Raw genomic sequence first — 21,554 nt, 5'->3', positions numbered from 1 at the left:
AGTGAAAGATAAAGCCATTTTATGCAAAAGTATTTTGGAATCCATGCATATGAAATGTCTTCAGAGAAACTTCATGAAAATGTATTTTATGTGGAAAAAAAGGTAAGGATTTTACCCATGCGAACATTTCGTCAAGGTGCTGAATCTAAATGTGGTAGATATGTGTATGATTCAGATTTCCAAATACTTTCTACTTCACTATGAGAAGCAACCTCAACCCGCAGCCCTTCTGAGATGATTGTGCCAGGATGTCACAATCCTTGTTAAAGGATGATTTATCCCCTTTGTGAGGTATTGGGAAATAATGCACTGAGATGAAAGGTCAGAATAAAACCTTTGCTCACATTACTGATACAGGCAAGGCTGCCAACCACAGTTGAAAATAAGAGGTGCCATTGATAATGCCTCCAAGTTTCTTGTTTTCAGCTTGCTTAATGATAAGCACGTTGAGGCCAGAAAGTGAAATAGTTGAGACAATAAAAAGAAAATAGGGAAAAAGATGAAGAAGGATACAAAAGACATGATGTTATCTTCTGAGGGGCTAATGGGAGACAGAAAGCACCTAGGTACCAAACGATAAAAGTGATAACATTTCTCAAATACCATTCTACTCGTGGCCTATTAAAGCTTACTCCACAATCACCAAGTCTAGAGGGATCTGTGAGCACAGCTGACTGCATACAGTTAGGAATGGAAGTAGAAATATGCATAACAAAAATATCCAGGATTAAGACAGTGTGTATATTGGTCAAGATAACATCCAAAAAATACTCCAGTAAATCGGAAACATCTCTCTCCTAGTATCCATGTCCTACAGTTCCACTGTGATATGTTGCCACTTCTCCCAGGGTTGATTTCAATGATTTATTCTTCAGTTATTATAGATACCAGTGAGTCACCTGGCCTCTAGCCCAAGGCAGCTGCCAGCAAACACAAGGAAGGGGAAAAATTCCTTCTGTCTTTTCTTTTGAAAAGTTGACAGAATTTCAGAAGCAGGATTGAATATTTCATAAAGTGTTATTTCTCTTCACCTCTAATTTGTATTTCATTTCGGATTCCAAAGAAGAAAAAACCAGAAATAAACAAAATTTATGCTTGTTAAATGTCAGAACAAAAAGTACTTTGGTATGTGCCATGTGATGTTGAGTTCGCATCAAAGTAGCATTCATTAATTGTGAGTGAATTCAGAAAATTAATACAGTTGCTACACAAAACAGAATTCTGATACTATCTAAATCATTTGAGTACCAGATATTTATTGGATTTTTGTTTCCACAAAAAAGCATAATACAAAAACATTTTTTTTGTGAATGAAAAGTTTCACTGTTAGAATTTCCCATTTTAGCTGGGTTATACTAAAAGTTTTTGTTTTAATTTTAGCACAATATCATTTCTACATTAAACCTCACAATGGAAGTGCTGGGTGGATTTAGGCTCTGAGATTTGAAAACGTGTTTAACACTGATTGCGAACCATCATTCGTGAAAAGCTACTGAGCACCAATGGCCAAACTTCCTTACCTGACAACAAGGGAATGTGCAAGGCAGAGTATTATGAAGTCAGTTTGTGTATCCCCAAGTAATCTGGCAGATCAGACCATTATAATACTATTGCTCCCATGAAGTGAGTTAATAGTGTATGGCACACAATGACCCAGCAAAGCAGATTTTTTTAGTCCCCAAAACAAAAGTCAATTAATCTCTATCGTACTGGTGAAACCTTGATTCTGGCATATCATGCACGTGAATGTGAACATTCCAATTTTTTCCATTCAGTGTCTGTAGTTTGTGTCCATGGGAAGGTTCACTACACTCATTACTGTCTGCAAAACTCACTTCATTGGGATGCTTTCCTAGTATTACAATAATCACCAAGTCTAAATTTTTTTTTCATTTTCTCCCTTGAAAATATTTTAAATGGGTGGGTGTCATGGTGCCACACTTAAGAAGACATTTGGGATGATGGCATCCCTTACCAGCATGCCTGAGATTGAGTCCATGCCCTGCTGGATGGAACATGCTGGTAACGCCCATCCCAGAAAGCATGGGACAGCACAGGTACTTAATCTTTCTAACTCCAGAGGCAGACTCATATGGAGTTCTGGATTGCTTGACTTGGCCCTGCTCACCTTAATTGCTGTGGGCACTTGAGGAATGTCTCTATTTCTCTCCCTGCCTCTATCTCCAACAGTCTTTTAAGTGTGTGTGTGCGTGTATAAAATTTCCACTTTTATTGATGAAGCCAAGTCACATGAATGGTAACAAAAGCAAAATATATATATATATAGAACAACAAATGTTGTCAAATTCACTGCTTAGTACAGCTCTACCACTGGGGTGCAGACAATTGTTTCATCTAAATATATAGATATAGATTAGATATAGATTCATATTTATAGATTTAGATACAAATATAGATATAAAGTTTAATTGAATGCAAAGGACATACTGATAATGGGAATGATGAGAAAATTATTCTTCGATTGTATCTATAATGTGTGGTGATGGGGTGGACAAAGCCTCAGGTCCTGTCGTGACGCAACATGCGCACAGCCTGGTTTCCGTCTTCAATAGCATTGCTTCTCCAGCATCACACACACTTAGATCATAATCCGTTAATCTCAGATCATAAGGAAATTGAAAATAGGGGCTGGAGGGAGGCTCTGAGTCTTAGTAGGTGATACTAGTGGACTTCATCAATTTTTCTGCTACAGACAGTGTCATGTATTGCCGTTTGCACAGATTTGTCCTACCACAGGGTACAAAATCGTGTCATATTCTTAAATATAAATCAAAGATCAAAGAGACTTTGAAACGTATACCACCTAAGAATTCATATTGCTGCACAAGACCAGAAGGATTTACATTTTTGTCTTCTTTTTTCATAACTTTTTCACTTCAGACTCTTCCCAAATTTTCACAACTATTAAAAGAGGTACTTACTAAATCCAGGTCTAGGATCAAATCAATGTGCAATTTTCTTAAATGCAATGAAAACGTACCTTCTGGAAAACCCCACTTAGGTCATAATTTTCCCATGTTTGTAAAAATGACATGACAATTTTTTTTCCAAATAAATGTCAAGTGGACTAATAACATTTAATAGGATTTACATTAATAAAACTTACAACAATTTTCTCCAGACCCTCAGCTTTGTGACTTTTACCTCTCATTTTTAGTTTTTAAATATGTTATATGTTTTTCAATATCTTGTGAAACTGTAACATAATCCTTTGGTTATGATTCCTCATTATTTTGTTCAATAAGCTAATTCATAGCAAAGTGTTATTTTCAAGCTGTGCTGATAAAGCAACACAAAATAGCAACTGTCATTTAATTTTGTGCCATCTGAATTAACACATTCATTTCTATGCATTGGTTCATATATGTGCACATGCACTGTCTATGTATTCCCTGTGAAGGTTAAGTTATGACCTTAGTTAAAACAATGTCTTGATTTGGATTTTTAGAGATCACTGTATACTATAGAAATGTCAAATATTAGCAGTTAAATTAGCAAAGACATTTTCAGAGAAATTGATTTCTGCAGTCTACAATAACTGAAATCACTCAAAGTCCTGTTGCTTTTAAGAGACCCCATTAATCTTTATAGGACTCTATTGACATTGGTGGCAGCTGCTTTCCCATGCAGTGCTTAGGGCAGATGTTAGCAAAATACTGTGGCCAGGGATTCAGCTTTAATTCAGCAGACCTTATATTAGGCCTTTAAACCAAACAGAAAATGATATAGAAGGGATTTGTAAAGACAAGGGTGTAAATTATGGCAGTGGTGCTTGACTATTCCCTGATGAAGTTAAGTTTCAGAGAAGAGTTGTCTCTTGAATTCCCTCTCATGCCATTTTATGTAGTTGGAAATTTAACAAGAGCATACCTCAAAGCCAGAAAAGTGCCTCTTGTTACCAGGCTGTCTCCTTTGACAAATATTTAGAAATCTGGGTAGCACAGAGGGATGGATTCCTGATGAAACAGGAGTGGACAGACTGATGGAAAGGAGACAGGTGGAGGCCCACGGATGTGGGGAAGGACCAGAGACAGGGAGGAGGTAGCAAACAGTCACCGCAGTGACAGTCGAAGCCACACCCCATATCAGGTGTAACTGCACAATAACAGGAATGCAGGAGGAGGACCCAGCCAAAGAACTGAAGACAAACCAATTTTTTAAAAATCCGAGGATAAGAAAAAGAGAACTGTAGAGCCCTTTTTTGGTTGGTGGGAACACAGTGGATTTCAGGGTCCAGACACCCACCAGTAACACATTCAGTGCCAATTATGTTTTGTGGCAAAGCCCCTGATGAGACAATAGTGAGCTGTGTATTGCTTAAACCAGGAAAGAATTCACATCATGCTCAACACATTGCACTGGTCCCATCAGGAAAATAATACCAAATTGGGTATCCCATGGATTCCCTCCTAAATAGATCTGGTTGTCCTCAGAGGTAACTGTAAGCAGGCTCCAACAAGAAGAATAAACAAAACAAAACAAAACAAAACAAAACAAAAAATGTCATGCGACAAGTGCCACTAACAGCCCTGTGGTGTAGGTTAAAGTCAAAGTTTATATGTCCCTAATCCTGAGTACTGTTAGAACCATGTGTGGGAAAAAAAACTGAGCAGACAATGGTGCTGCCACAAACAGGGTCAACGGAGGTAGAGAGCTGCAACAAGGAGACCCAGGTGTGGAGGCAATGGCAGACATATAGCATGTGTCACGGACTGAAACTCTGGAGGGTGTAGCGCACGTGATACAAATGGAAAACCAGGCAGGAAAGGGAATCATAAAAGTTGACCTCCACACCTGTGGATGACATAACCTAAAAATTGGCCTCAAGAAGAAAATCTGCTCACCTGAGTTGAAGCAGCCAAGGGTAAAAGAAGTGGCACAGGCACAACGAAAAGCTACTAATGCCTCCTGCACAAAGGAGCGTAACATTATTTCAATCTTAGAATTAACTGATGAAGGTGTCAAGGAACCAATGGATAAAGAATTTTTTGAAAAATTGTTAGATCTCCTTAAGAACCACGAAAAGCACCCACAGATGTTCAAGGGATTTAAGGGGTGTACAGGAAATGGCAACATTGAAAAAAATCCAACTGAATCATTAAAAATGAATACAGTGCAACAAATTAGAAATTTAATGGAAAACCTCAATAATAGAATGAGGGAGGCAGAAGAAAGAATTTTAGAACTGGAACACTCTTCATGCACAAATGCTGAAGCAGTCACAAAGCTGTAAGAGAAACTAAGTAAAGCTAAGACAATAGTACAAGAATGAGTGATACTACAAACGTCCAAGCATGAGGGCTATGGGTGTCAATGAAAGCTCAAAAAAGGAGGTGGGTTGAAAGGTGGATTCAATGAAATTATAAATGAGAACTTCCCTACCATGGAGAAGAAAAGGAACACCAAACATAGGTAAGGCAGAGAACTCTGAATAGATTCAACCTTGCCATTACACATCATAATTAAGCTTTTTTTGGTGGAACATAAATCAAAGATAGTCAAATATGCAAGTGAGAAACATCAGTTAACTTATAGGGAAACCACAGTAAGATTCACAGCTGATCTCTCAGATGAAACTCAACAGGGCAGACAATGAAGTGATATATTCCAGATCATAAAAGGAAACAGTTGTCAGTCCAGAACAATATACCCATCAAAGCTTTGCTTTCTATTTTAAAATGAAATAAAATACCTTCAAAGCAAATAAAACTGAAAGACTTTAATTCTATTAGACATGCCCTACAAATCTTGCTTAAAGATGTGTTACAGACAGAGAAAAAAGATAAACATGCCTACCAAATTCATAGGCAAATTTGGAGAATATCTAAAAGAATGAATCAATTTAGCAAAACAAAAGTCTAAGCACTTAATAACCTGGACTATAATTAAATGAACAATTAAATCCCTCCCAACAAGAAAAGCCCAGGACCATATAGCTTCACTGCTGAATTCTACCAAACATTTCAAGAACAACTTACCCCCATTCTCCACAAGCTATTCAAACAATAGAAAGAGAAGCAGTCTTTCCAAACTCTATGAAGCCAGCTTCACCTTAATACCAAAGCCAAATAAAGATACAACAGAGAAGGAGAACTACAGACCACTATCCTTGATGAACATAGATGCAAAAATCCTCAACAAACGTTTGCTAACAGAATCCAAGAAACTGAACAGAGCATTCACCCAGACTAGGTGGGATTTGTCCTTGGCATGCAATGATGGGTTGATATACAGTACTGAGATTTCTTCAGATATCTGAAAATTGATCTACCCTGTGACCTACCTATCCCACTCCTGGGCGGATATGCAAAGGAAGTGAAATAGGCATGTGAAAAAGTGACCCATAATCCAACATTCATAGTAGTCCATTCCACAATAGTGAAGACATGGAAACAACCTAGATAACCATCAAGAAAAAAAAAAAGAAATAATGTATATGGCAGCTGTGGTACATCTATTGCATGGAATGCCACTCAGCCATTAAAAACAATGAAATTCTGTCATTTTCAACAAAATAGTTCCAACTGGTGATCATTATGCTAAGTGAAATAAGCCAATCCCAAAAGACAAATATAGCTTCTTTCTGATATAAGGCAACACTCATGCAAAAATACAAAACAGTACATATGTAAACATGGATATACAAATATTCTTATAGATGAACACTATAATGGAAACAAGCATACCAGGAAGTGAAGATGTATTGCAGCATGCATTTCCCCTCTTAAAAAAAAGAGGACTCCAAATAGAACCGTAAGTATACCTTGAAAATATTATACTAAATTTTCCACTGTTGTCAATAACAACAATGCCATGATACACTTAAAGGCAGAATGCATCACAACTACACAGGCAAAAAAGAGCCAACAATTAAATTGAAATGTCACCTAATAAAACAAGATAAACCTACAAAAAGCTTTTCAGCAAGACAGTGCTAAATTCTCAAATTCTGCTAGTTACTGGGAGTCTTGATTTTACAATTCTGTATAAGAATATTCTGCCCTGAAGGAGAGAACAGACTATAATTTGTCTTGGATTTTCAGAGTTCATAACAACATTGATAGTTCTATGCCGGTAAGAATAAAACCAAAAAGACTTAAAGAGAAGTAGGTTTGAAAATTATTGCAATTAATTCTTTATCTAAAAAAATGCAAAACTGAGTTTCCCCTCTACCATATCCTTTGCAATTTCTGTTGCCATTGTGCCCTCTTGGGTTAAATTCTCAGAATAAAGCTGTTGGCAAATTATTTGTGAATGTATGACACTCAAAGGGCTGGTTCTATCCACATACTCTATGCACGCAGTCTAGATGGTGATTTATCGAAAATATGAGACATTCTACAGAAAAATACTTTAAAAACAGACAGAGGAATAATTTAAGTGGTGAATAAGAAAATATCATAATGATTGCAGTGATGACATTATCCCACTGCTTGGGAAATTGGAATAAGAACTTTCAACCTGGAGATGCACTCTTGTTCTTCAAAACAGCATCTTCTTTCATGCAAAAAGGAGAGAGAATAAATATAGACAGATAAAAAAGATTTACACCATTTTCAAGTGCTTACCTTGTTGGTTTTATTTTCTGCATTAAACTCTGTAAAAGCCCTCTCGATTAAGCTCCTTCAAGCATCTCTGAGTGAAGCAGCCCAAAACATTCATGATTTTGGTCATAAAATGCATTTTATCCTCCTGTCAAAACAACACAAAAATTCAGGAATATATCCACATCACATAAGAACAGATTTCACAGAAGGAGTGATGCATTAAAAGCTTTTATTATCTGATGCCCAGAGAAAAACCATACAAGGAAGATTTAGATGTTGATGTGAGAAATTAACCAGAAGAAAATACTCACAAAATTTCTTCAGGACAGACTTCTTTTGAAAGCACTGATCAAAATGGATAGAACAAAAGAATGGGATATTTGAGTTTTATCATAATATCACCAAAGAATGCTGTGGGTATCTCTGCGTATTATATAGCTTTGCCACTTTAAACAGATGTTCAATTAAAACAAACTTGGACACACATTCCCATTGACATTTAGTTTCTTGTGGTTGGCATGATGGTTCAACTCGCTAATCCTCTGCCTGCAAGCACCAGCATCCTATATGGGCACCGGTTTGTGTGCCGGCTGCTCCACTTCAGATCTACTTCTTTGTTTATGGCCTAAGAAAGCAGTGGAGGATGTTGAAGTCCTCAGGACCCTGCACCAAGTCCTTAGACCCAGAAGAAAGCTCCTGGTTTCAGGCTGCAGATCAGTTCAGCTCCGTCTGAACCTGCAGATGAAAGATCTTTCTGTCCTTCTCTCTGTAAGTCTGCCTTTTAATAATAATAATAACAACAATAATAAAACTTTTAAAAATAAATTTTAAGGTCTCAATTTTCCTGGCACACATGACTTCTCAAGAAAACTGAAACATTGCCCATCATAACTTTCCAAAGGAGCTGACCCAAGATCATGCTGGATTACATGATTGTGCAAGATGTAATAGACTGCAAAATGACTGCAGACAGTTCTGCAACTGGAAAGATCTTCAAGTGATAACCAGAGCAAATGTTGACCCTACTGTGAATTGCAGTTTACCTCCCCCATCCTCAATCATCAGTGTTATGGACCTTGATAGTATGGTCTCTTCCAGCAAAGCTTTCTTTTGTCTTTGAAAATGAAATAAAATTCTTCCACAGTAAAGAAAAGATAAAAGAATTTGCCTCTTCCAAACCTGCCCTACAAATGATACTTCAAGATATTCTCTTGTCAGAGAAGAGGAATAGCACCTACCAAAACCAAAGGCAAACGAGAAGAACATCCCAGTAAAATGACAACAGAAGACTAAACCAATGAACAACCCATTCCTAAAATGACAGGACCAACGTCACACCCATGTATATTAAACTCTGAATGTAAATGGCTTAAGCTTAATCAAACATCATAGAGTAGTAGACTGGATTATAAAACAAAACCCAACTGCTTATTGTCTGGAGGAGACACACTTCAACAAAGATTAGCGGAAACTGTATTACATGGGTTTTGTTATTCTCTGTTAGTTTCATCTCTTCAAAACACTTCCTTCTGATTAAATCATTCAATGACTCGTATATCATACAGTGGCATTATTTTCTTCAAGAAGGTTCTTGATTTTCATTTCTTCAGCTACACATTAGTCATTTAATAGCATGTTATTTAACTTCTTGGTGTTGTTAATTTCTTTTTTCTTCCTGTTGTTGATTTTGTTTTGTGGCTCTTCATTTAAGGAGATGTATAGTAGCTGTATAATGGAGACTGTCATATCTAGTAACATGTCATTTAACTTCAGGCATTGTAAATTTCTATTTGTTGATTTTGTATCACGACTCTTCATTTAAGGGGATGTACAGTAGTTGTGTAATGGAGACTATCATATCTGGTAACATGTCATTTAACTTCATGGCATTGTAAGTTTCCTCTTTTCTTTCTATTGTTGATTTTGAAACATGACTTTTCATTTAAGGGGATGTACAGTAGCTGTGAAATGGAGACTAACATTCAGATGTGAGGATGTAGTGTGGTATGCATTTCTGCTTCCAGACAAAGATGGACTTACAATGAAACTGTTTACTATTTCTTGACAATAGGATTCTGGACTCTCTGCCATTGTCCAGGCCCGCAATGATGGACATATGACTGAGTATGAAGAACTATATGTTAGTAATGATATAGAGGAACTGGGGGGGAGAGAACTGGGGCGGGGATAAGGGAATATGAAACTGTACTATAAAATAATAAGAATAATAATAAGGTGAATAAAAAATAAAAAAAGAAGTGGCAAAAAAAAAGAAAAGTCATTATGAATTGTATTAATACTTAAGGGAAAGCAGAAACCTCTATTTCTATTTCTCTCTCTCTCTCTCTCTCTTTTTCTCTGTCTCTCTTTCTCTCTTACTCTGTGTGTGTGTGTTTGTGTGATTCACCCCTCTCTGCCAACTGAGCATATTAAAAGAAGCTAACCTTATATAAAACAGGAGAAGGGGACTTAAGAAAAGCACAACCTTGGGCCGGCACTATAACATAGCGGTTAAAGTCTTCGCCTTGAACATGCCAGGATCCCACGTGCCCACTGGTTCTAATCCCAGCAGCTCCGCTTCCCATCCAGCTCCCTGCCTGTGGCCTGGGAAAGCAGTCGAGGATGGCTCGAAGCATTGGAATCCTGCACCTGTGTGGGAAACCTGGAAGAAGCTCCAGGCTCCTGGTTTCGGATTGGCACAGCTCCAGCTGTTGCAGCCGCTTGGGGAGTGAACCATTGGATGGAAGATCTTCCTCTCTGCCTCTCCGCCTCTCCTCCTCTCTGTATATCTGACTTTCCAATAAAAATAAATAAATTTTAAAAAAAGAAAATCAAGTATGCTGACACCCTGGCATCCAAACTGTGAAACCTACATCCGCCAACCCAGTAAACACAATTTTGCTATTGCAGTCTAAACTTTGATAACATCCTCAGATGGGTCATGAAATTTGCCGGGTGCTTTCCAGTGTACAGAGTAAATAGATCTGAGATAATTTAATGTTTACAACAAGTTAATGGTTCGGGATATATGGGCATTACTATTTTCTTGTAACCAATGAGAAAAAAAATCAATGAGATTTGGTGACATTGTGTGACTTTTATAAAGTCATCAATCTGATAAATTATGTAGCTGGGAAAAGAAAGCCATTCTTCATTCCAGGAGGTTAATGTTCTTGCCATTATACAAGCTTCCCTGAACCTTTCTATCATTCCCATTTTTTTCTACTTTATATTGTCAGTTTTGTGTTTGAAAAAAGTTTTTCAACCAGATGAAACAGAGTCTTCAACTGGTAGCTTCTATAGCCTTATTGTCATGTCTCTGAAAGCTTTGCTTGTGAAACAGCTTGTTTAAGCTGAGAGGGCTTTGAGCTTCAACATCCTGTGAGAGGCATGTGATTCCTCTCTCCTCTGGGAAGACAACTTTCTGAGAAGATCCAAGAAAGTCACTTGTAGGCCAGCATCACTGGGACAACCTTCCTTCTGTCAGTCATGTAGCCTAGGAATGGTATTTCAATGAAAGCTGAGGTCAAGAGAAACTTTCAGAATAACCAGCTTTCTGGTAGACACTACTAGAAGCAAGGAAGAACATAAGTGTATCAGGCACTTAACAATTCTCTCCCTCTCACTGATCATTTTTAATGAACAAATTGAAAAATAACAATGAAACACTGGTTATAACTTAATGATGCCCATGGTCAAATGATGCATAGTTGACCACAAAAATAACTGAACAGATAATTTGAACTGTGCCCAGTTAACAATACATGATTTATATTAATATCATACAAACATTTTGCTATGGACCCACTACAGTAAAATTCTATATGAATGTTGGAGAAGTAGCACGCTCAACCTCAACCAGAATGTTCTGAGAAAGGAAAACTAGGATTTGGGAAGGCTTACTACTATTAACATTCTAATCACAAATTTTACTGGTGGAAAATAGCGATCTATTTTTGAATTGATTTAGTCACTTTCACTTGAGAGGCAGAGTTTACAGAGAGAGAATTAGGGGCAAGAGAGAGAAAGAGAAATCTTGCATTCACTGGTTTACTCCCCCAAAGGGCCTCAAAGTGCAGAGCTGAACAGATCTGAAGCCAGGAGTCAAACAGTTTTTTTCAAATTTGTACATCCTCTGTTGCTACAGGCCACAGGCATGTATCTGCGGAAGCAGAGCAGCCAGGCCCTGAACCTGCACCCATATGGGATTCTGCTGTTGCTAGTAGCGGATTAGCTTAGAAAGCTACCGCTGGCCTGAGCAATCTACTTTATTCGTGAATTTCACATTGTGACTTATTGCTAAGCCTTAATTCAGGAAATTAAGTTCAAATAGACTGAGACTCCATGTATGTTAGTTTTATAATGTGTGCATTCTCTGAATATTTAATGCTTTTATTTTATATAGCACACAAATTTTAGTATAGTGTACCTTTTACAGCAGAATTTCATGTAGCTACTTATGATTTTCTCTAAAATGCATATGTTTGGTTATATTGGAGTACTTGAGTTCACTTCATCTCCTTTGATTCCATCATGGCTAAGTACTTTCCACATGAGCAGCCTCTTCCCTTTAAACCCATCTTGCATTGAGCAGCTCGACACAGCATTGTTTAGCATTTACCATCTTCTTTGGGTAGTCTTCCACGATTTCTCACCTTTCTCCTCTCTACAAGCTGAGGTACATGTTCTCCTTTCTTTGGTCATGTGACATGTTTTCCATGTGGTACCTCTACAATATATTATCCAAACTCCAGAAAGAATCATATCATATAGACAATAGTACCCCAGCAATTCAGCTCAAAAACATAGATAAAAAGAAATATGGAACAGACATATGCTGGATAAACATTTTTGAAATCAGCTTCCTGGGAATCATCATCATATGCAGTGACCTATTGAGACAGTGCTTTCAGGTAGAAAACTTAAGGAAATAAGGCAAGCAGCACAGGAACCGGCAGAGAGCTGATTTCAGCTGAAATCCAGCCTCTACGTAATCTCAGGGCGTGCCCAACGCCCCAGAGCTGACCTGGAGACAAGGGAATTGGCTTTCTCTCCCATTTCCTCACTCAGTGATTAAATGCTGGCCACTTTGCTTACAGGGAACAGAATACATCCAAGGGATTTTCAGGTTATAGAGTGCTCATATACCAGCAGCCCTGGAAAAGGATACATTTGAGTCAAGTAAGCCACCCTCTCTCACAGTAACTACAAGCTACTGCACAGGCCTAGAAAACGGGTCTTGAAAGACTAAGCAGCAGCGTTGACTGTAAGCAACAGAAGTGGATGGATGAAAATGTTTGTTTTGACTCTTTCTTCATATACATACAACATATTAGTGAAAATTAAGCTGTAAGAAATTTCCAGGCCCGATGGCGTGGCCTAGTGGCTTAAGTCCTCGCCTTGAACGCGCCAGGATCCCATATGGGTGCCGGTTCTAATCCCAATGGCTCCACTTCCCATCCAGCTCCCTGCTTGTGGCCTGGGAAAGCAGTTGAGGACAGCCCAAAGCCTTGGGACCCTGCACCCGCGTGGGAGACCCAGAAGGGTTTCCTGGCTCCCGGCATCGGATCGGCTCAGCACCGGCCATTGCGATCACTTGGGGAGTGAATCATCAGACGGAAGATCTTCCTCTCTGTCTCTCCTCCTCTCTGTATATCTGACTTTGTAATAAAAATAAATAAATCTTTTAAAAAAAAAGAAATTTCCAAAATTTTGAAAGTACAAATTTCTGCATGAAGTCTTCAGCTTATCCTTTTTAAAACTGAAATTAATACAAGGACTGGAAATTAATAGGAAACACGATGTGAATGTTTTTGTGTATGGTGTGTAGACTCAACGCCCTGAATGCTGTAGATAATGGTTCCCATAGAACAGAGGGATGAGTGAGGATTACCACAAGATAATAAGACATCTGGTTCAAATCCCAATCTTCCCTGTTTCAACTAAAGCAGGCCACTGTACTTCCCATCTCAGTTTTCCCATTAAGAAATGCAAATAATGAAAAAATGCAAATAATGATCTACTTCATATAATTCTGGAAACAGAAATGTACACACATACTCATATGTAAAGGACTTCAGACTTTTTTTTTCAAAATTTACATCTGATCTCTAGCCTATTTTTTCTGGGATTTAAGGACATATAAATGTGAACTCCTGGTTTTTTGAAGCATGACATTTTTAAGATCTTTTAAAATGTTAATTGATTTAGTTTGTGTGGTGTTAGTAACAATTTCATTTTATTCATTTGACAAGTTCAAAACCAAATACTCTGAGTATACTATTGTGCCAATTTTCCTTTGCAGTGAGAATCCTCTTTGACAGGACAGAAACAGAATTCACAAGCTTAATGTCTACCTCCGTGGCTGACATGAATCCATCTTTGGGCATAACTGTGCATCCTGCCCCACTTCCAAATAAAGCATGGGTAGGTAGCACCCAGATCCTAGCTGGAGAACACCCCAGGACATTTCTGATCCTCATGCCTACACAGACTTGCGCAACATGACACATATCTTACCTTCTCGGGGTGACTGCAATGAGAAACTGCCATTTGGAGCCTTGTGTTTGTAGAAGGAAGTGTGCCTACACAGAACATTCAGCAGGTTACACATTAAAAGCGCTGTGTACCTTTGGGAAGAGCTAAGTATTATGTACTGAGAGGGAACCGTCAAACTTCCCCACCTTATAAAATCTTCTGCCCGTTAAGCCAGATTGAAGAACTTCAGTCCTTGTTTGACCATAAGCCTCCAGTAAATCACGGAGTTGTATGTTGTCCTCCTCACAATGTCTATGAGCAAGTCAGCTGAGAACCCAGGGTCAATACTTCTGACACTAATAATATTTATGAGGGAAGAAGTTAAGCTAAGACCAAATCTAATCACTTAAGATGAAATTTCCTCTACATTTAATCATTCTCTTTTACCCTGATTTCTTCACAACACTAATTAAGATATAAAATTATTCCAACTTATTTCTTCTGGGGGGATGTGTTGTATCTTTCTCAAGCAAAATCCAGTCTGTTTAAGGATGGCCACTCCTTTTTGTTCAATGTAGCTGTGTTGGCGGTAAATGCAAAACTGTCTCACAGCTATTTTCAAACAATGTTTGCAAAGTCTTCTGTCTGTTTTAACTGAGTCAGTTCTATGTGCCGCCCCCCCCCCTTAAAAGAGATAAGAGGTCACTAGCGTTTGACTATTCTGTGACTTACAAGAGTACACTTAACATCAAGGAAGTCAGAATGTCACTAATGTTAATGACCACTTAGTCCTTTTTATGAAGACTATTATTAGTCTGATATTTCTGAAATTTCAGAAAATCACTACCCTTTATAATACTAACACTAATCAATGGATAAGATCATCAGAGGAGACATAGAATTGACATATAATTCTAACATCAGAAGCATTAAGTATTTTACTCCATAATTTAATGGTATTTTCAAGTCCATCATTTTATGACCTTGAGAATGTCTTTGATTGCTATTTTTTCTTGCTTTTCTTAATCTTCAAGTTTACTATTGGTCTCCAAACTGCATTTTTCTATAGTATGTAAATTTGAGCCCTTATTTTTCTAAGACATAGCATGTTTTAAAATGTTTGAGTCTTGTAATTCATTTGATTAGGGTTGCAACTATAGATGAACAGGTATTCAATACCCATCATACCGCTCCTCTTGCTAATCACAAAAGTTGAAATCATCAATAATTGAAGTATGAATTGCTAGTAATATCAGTCTCAATATCAACAAAAGAACAAAGAATTGAGAGTATTGAAATTCAGTGCGATTACATAATTACGTAAATGCATGTATAGATATCTGAGAGCTTAAAATATGTGCAAATATATAAAGATCTATACGTTATTGGGTACAAATATGAGAATGATGGTAAACTCTCATTGCTTTTTCTAATCTGTCTTCTACCTGTTAATCTAGCTGCCACTAAAAGGGAATCAACCCTGTAACTATAGACTAAAAAAAGCAAAATACAGAACAATGATCTGGGAAAAATTGTTTTTTTCTGAAATGTTACATGTTAATATACATATTTGCAGGTAGCACAGTGCCAGGAGTCCTAGCCCCTCTACGCATTTCCACTTGTTTTGGACACATACAACAAAATTTCGCAAAAGTTTAATATGTTGCTGACTGTGCCAAATGCAATTATCGTGTGCTACCAGCGTACCAAACATGTTGAGAAAGAAAAACACATGCAATGATTTACAGATTTCATAATAACTCTAGTTACATTCAGTTTCACATCTGGATGTGAAGTATATACATGGGGTAGCTAGACTCTTCCATTTGCAAAGCAAGAATCTCTGCTCCATCCACGATGATGGATGAATTATGTTAAAATGTACATTTATAGCTGGATCCCTTAGTACCGTGTTAAAAAATTGTTTCTCTTCATTTGCCAAATACTCAGTGACAACTTAATGGGCAAATGGGGAAAAGACACAGTGGAAAATAAAGTAAAAATCTAGGCTCTCAAAGGACGTGAGATGAAAAATTTTCATATAAGTGCTTTAGATCCTGTCACTGAAAAAGCACTTGATTAAAACAAAGAATGTTTAATATTGAAAAAGAATTTAATCCTCAAGATCCCTACTAACATTTTCATTACATTCTCAGATTTTTTTAAAAAAAAAAAAAACTATTTCAAGGATTGCTCCTGGTGTCAGTCATTAATAATTGAATTTTCTGCAAAAAATAAGCAAATAATGAGCTTATGGTTCTCATTATCTTTATCACTTCGAAAGCTTCAAAATTTGAAATTTGATTTCGATATCTGCTATCTAGACTCTCTCATTACTTTCCTGGACTGAAAATAGATGCTGGTTTAATCTCAACTTTGGCTTTCTCCATTTAAGATGACATAGACCAAATTACAAACACGGACTTCAGAACTAGTAACCGCGGCAGGCGAGGTCCATTCAAGTTACCTACAGGTAACACTGCTGGGAGATTTGCAAACACATCTATTTAAGACCTCACCTTAAAATTTGCTAATTGGACTTGCACCTGAAAAGACAAGTACTGCGTCACAAAGGATTTGACAGATCATAAATCTTTTGATGATTGTGTTTGCATAATCCTTTGAAACTATGATTTATTCCATTCCAGTTGTAACTACATTAACAGATTTCACAGAATTTTTTTAGAAAAAGCTTCCACCTGATGGCCTCATAAAAGCAGGGGTTACGTTTGTTGTTCTAGGACAGAATGTATGCGTTTGATTCCATATTTAGTTTCACAATATCCACATTATTTTTCAGGCTAACCACCTGTTTTAAATAAAATGGATGTTAAAAAATCATTATACTTGCTGTTTTTATAAATTAAATGAGATACAGATAATAATAACCACAAAATAAGGGAAGAGGCAAAAAAATCACAAACATGAGCCCAAGTGGCTCCATGCTGGCTCTGGTCTCGACAGCAGCCATATGCCTTATTTCAGTTTCCTACAGATTTTGTCAGTCCTCAGTTGGATTGAAATAGTTTGCTCCTGTGTGAGGCAATTTTGCGCAATGCACAGACTATATTAAAACATATTGCTTTTCCTCTTACTTATAATGCAGTATCTTTTCGTTGTACATTTAGTAAGTGCAGATAAGAATAAAATAATGAAAATATACTCTCATGATTCATCACCATAGACAGTCATCCTTGCTTTCAGTGTGTAACTTTCTCTCCTATGCATGTACCATTTATAAAAGGACCATGTGATGGCATTCTGCTTGTTACACTATTCTGTCACCTGAAATTTTTTATGAAGCTATTTTCATTTAACTATACACATTTATGTTATGGGCATATTTATTATTGAAAATATGCCATGATTCTGGTGGAACTAAATATTCTGAAACATCATATATATATAAAAAAATCAGCACCCAGATCTTGCATTGTTCTCTTTCATTTGATTTTGTCTGGCAGAGTCGTATTTTATGGTTCCTTGACCTGCATTCCCATATCTCATCAACCATGGAAGCTTTCACTTTTATTATTTTTTGGCTATTACTGTTTCCATTTGTTCTGTATTTTCTTCAAGAGTGTGAACCCTCTGGGTGGTGAATCTCTTTTGTCACTTCATTATCACGTTCTCTTTATAGCTCTATCTTTTGTTGTTGTTGTTGTTGTTGTTGCCCGGTTCTTCTGCATCCCGGAAAAAATTTTTTTTCAACATGCTTCCTATATTGCAGATTTTTAGGTTTGACTTTTTCCTGGTTTTTTTTTTTTGACATAATTTAAAGTTCTGTTATGGCATTTGTTTCTAGTCTTTTCTTGAACTTTTACAGTCTCTTTTAATTTTCACGTTGAAACTTTAATCTTTAGATGCCTTATTTTACTTAGAGCAAAGACAGATACTTTTTGGTTCTTGCTTTTGCTTTCTATTTAGTGTATTTTTAGAAATGATGACTCTTACAAGCTATGTAATATGCTTCGTCTTTTTTTGTCATTATAGAGTGATTTTGATACGTCCTTGACATTGTTCCTCTAAAAGACAAATTTTCTGTTCATATTTCCCTCTTAAATGGTTTGAATAAATGATGTTTATATATGCTCACTTTGTACATAACATTTTCTCAAAAAATGAACCAATAGGACCTGGCCTGGTAGCCTAGCAGTTAAAGTCCTCACCTTGAACGTGTCAGGATCCAATATGGACACCGGTTCTACTCCCAGCCGCCCCTCTTCCCATCCAGCTCCTTGCTTGTGCCTGGGAAAGCAGTCAAGGACGGCCCAAAGGGGACCCTACACCTGCAGGGCAGACCTGGAGGAAGTTCCTAGCTCCTGGCTTCGGATTGGCTCAGCTCCAGCCATTGCGGCTCACTTGGGGAGTGAATCATCGGACGGAAGATCTTCCTCTCTGTCTCTTCTCCTCTCTGTATATCTGACTTTGCAATTAAAATAAACAAAGTCTTTTAAAAATTTCTTTTAATTTTAAAAAAAGAAGCAATAAACTTAACATGAACTTGGCAAAAGAAAGGTTTACCAGAGACTGAGTTTTCTTTGTGAAGGATAAAAAAATCTTTGCTTGTGTCATTTCTACTTTCAGATCCTAGTTTGTACCACATGTATTTCTGTCCAGCTTGGTCTTCATTCCAGGTATAATTGTGCTAATCTTCCACACACAAATTACTGTGATCACTGTCATGGGAGGAGACATAGCTATACCAGAGAGCGCTGAAGCATAGTTAAGTCAGAAAGAAAATGATCCCTTGTGAAAAGCCTTTGTAGGAGAGAAAGCTATATATGTTAATCCACACACTTCTGTGATTCTCCCAAGGGAATAGTTATTGAGTAAGATGTTTTCCACCTGGCGTAAGACAGAAGGTGCGTGCACACACATTGTGTGTATACATGTATATGTAGATGTATCTATATAGTAGAGAGTATAATAATTGATTTTTCAATTACTTTTATCCGAGACAAAATAGAGAAAGATAGAGAGTACCTCCATTCATTAGTTGTCACGCTAGAATTCAAAGTGGGTGGGACTAGGCCTAGCTAATTCCAGGAGCTGGGAACACCTCCCAGGATCTGCATTGGCAGAAAGCTAGCATTAAGATCTAGAGCCAAGCACCTAACTTTTCTGAAATGTGGAACATGGGCATCTTAAATGACATTTTAAGATCAATGTTTATCCAAACAGGTGATTTTTGGGGAATGAATAACCGGACCAATGTGAGAACACTGAAAAGGACCTTTTTTGCATTCTGTATTGAATTATTCCACAGTCTTTTTTAAAGATTTTTTTTTAATTGTAAAGGCATATATCCAGTGAGGAGAGACACAGAGGAAGATTTTCCTTCCTATGATTCACTCCCCAAGTGGCTGCAATGGCCAGAGCTGAGCCGATCCAAAGCCAGGAGCCAGGAGCTCTTCCGGGTCTCTCCCATGCAGGTGCGGACTCCCCAGGCTTTCTGGAAATACCCATTCCTGAGGAAAAAGGTCCCTTTACCTTACTAAAAATGGTACTCAATTCTGACAATCAGAAAGTAGATCTCCTTAAGCAAAACATTTTCTTTGTAATGCTTTAAAATATTTGCAATTCCGCTCAGTCTATCTGTTCATCAGAAATAGAGATTTTGAAAGCAATTTGTTATAACCATGTGGAGAGACATGAAGTCGGTAGTAAGGACACCATAAACATTCAACCATGTACACTCTTTAAACAGACATCTGAGGTGAGCCTGGCTTGATGTTGAAGATGCTGCTTGGGACACACAAGTCCCATGCAGCAGTGACTGTGCTGAAGCCCTGGCTCTACCCGAGAGTGTGGCTTCCTGCTGACCCGCATCCTGGGGCAGCAGCTGATGACCCAAGTACATGGGACCATGCCACTCATGGGACAGACCCCCATAACTCCTGGTTTTAGTCTGCTCTAACCCTGACCATTCTGACATTCTCTTTCAATGTGTGAATGTCTCTCTCTTTCCTCGTTCTCTGTCATTCTGTCTCTCTCTTTACCTCTCTCTCTATCTCCCCTTCATATATAGAAAATACAAAACATTCAAAATAATAAATTATTTAATTACCTAACTAACGCTCAATGGTTCTGCCAACCAATATTATCATTTGGAGTTTAGGTCTCAATTTAAGGAATTTGGGTAAAAAATATCAATCCATAGCAGTCTTGATTCATCTCCCTTTTACTTTTCCCTCCATCCACTCTATTTTCCTCCTTTGTGTATTTTTGAGGTTCGCCAATGTGATTTCATATGTCTAGCTTGTTATGAGCTATTATTTCTCTGGATAAAGGCCACACTCTCATCAATGAACACTCTCGACAGCTTGATGCTATGATATATAAAGGTTTTGTAGACAATTTTATACCAATCTTTACTCGTACAAGGTATTTTCATTTCTTTCAAAAAATATCCAAGAAAAATTCAAACCATTACTGGCTTTAGTATTAGGAGACATTCGTTTAAGATACAGCTCTAGACAAATTTTGAGTAGAGACAACGGCAATATTTTTTCTTTTCTATTTTCTTTCTCCCTTCTTAAGTATTTATTTATTTTACTTGAAAAATCAGAATGACAAAGAGAGAACGAGAAAAATAGAGGGATCTTCCATCTTCTGGTTCACTCCCCAAATGACTGCAACAGCCAGAGCTGCGCTGTTCCGAAGCTGGGAGCCAGGAACATCCACCAAGACTCCCCAATAAGTGCAGGGATCCAAAGCCTTGGACCATGTTCTGCTGCTTTTCCTGTCTATCATCAGAAAGCCATTAAAAATCAAAAATGAAGCTTCTGGTGCCACAAGCTGAGGGTTAGCACCTGCTACACCACTGTGCCAGCCCCTCTTCCCTACATTTTTTCAAGAATGCTTGCATAATGATGAGCATTGTAGGACAAAAATAGTATAATCCTTCTAGGCAGAGAGCAACTTTTAACTCTTACAGAAAGTAGAGACAATGCCTCCCTTCAATGTAAAGGTAGAATAGCTTTGCATGAGTCTTAAAAATGGCATTTTCTTATTTAAAAGAATTATGAGGGAGATATCTATATATGTGGAGAGAGAAAGAGAGAGAGAAATAGCTTCCACCTGCTAATTTACTTCTGAGATTGCTACCATAGACAGCCTTGAACCAGACCAAAGCCAGGATTCAGGAGCTAATCTGATTCTCCCACGTGGCAAGCAGAGGACCAAATACTTGGACCACCTTCAACTACTTTTCCAAGCCATTAGCAGGAAGCTGGATTGGAAGTGGAACAGCTGGGACTCAAACCAGTGCCCTTAAGGACCACCAGCACCATAGATAGCAACTTTATCTGGGACACCACAATGTTGCCCTCTCCCCAGAATGGTATTTTTTTAAACTTAAGGTTTTCATCTGTGATTCATTACCATTTAATTCTCAGCAACTACCTGAGGGTGGCAGGTTGGAGGGCAAGTGGAACCCTTATAAACATGAAACATGCAGCTAGTTTTGTCATGGATAATACTTTGTCTTTGAACTTGGAATCTCCT

This window comes from Ochotona princeps, chromosome 18 (assembly GCF_030435755.1).
Source record: "Ochotona princeps isolate mOchPri1 chromosome 18, mOchPri1.hap1, whole genome shotgun sequence".
NCBI lineage: Eukaryota > Metazoa > Chordata > Mammalia > Lagomorpha > Ochotonidae > Ochotona > Ochotona princeps.
The sequence above is the reverse complement of the archived record's forward strand: the minus strand, read 5'-3'. Positions refer to the sequence as shown.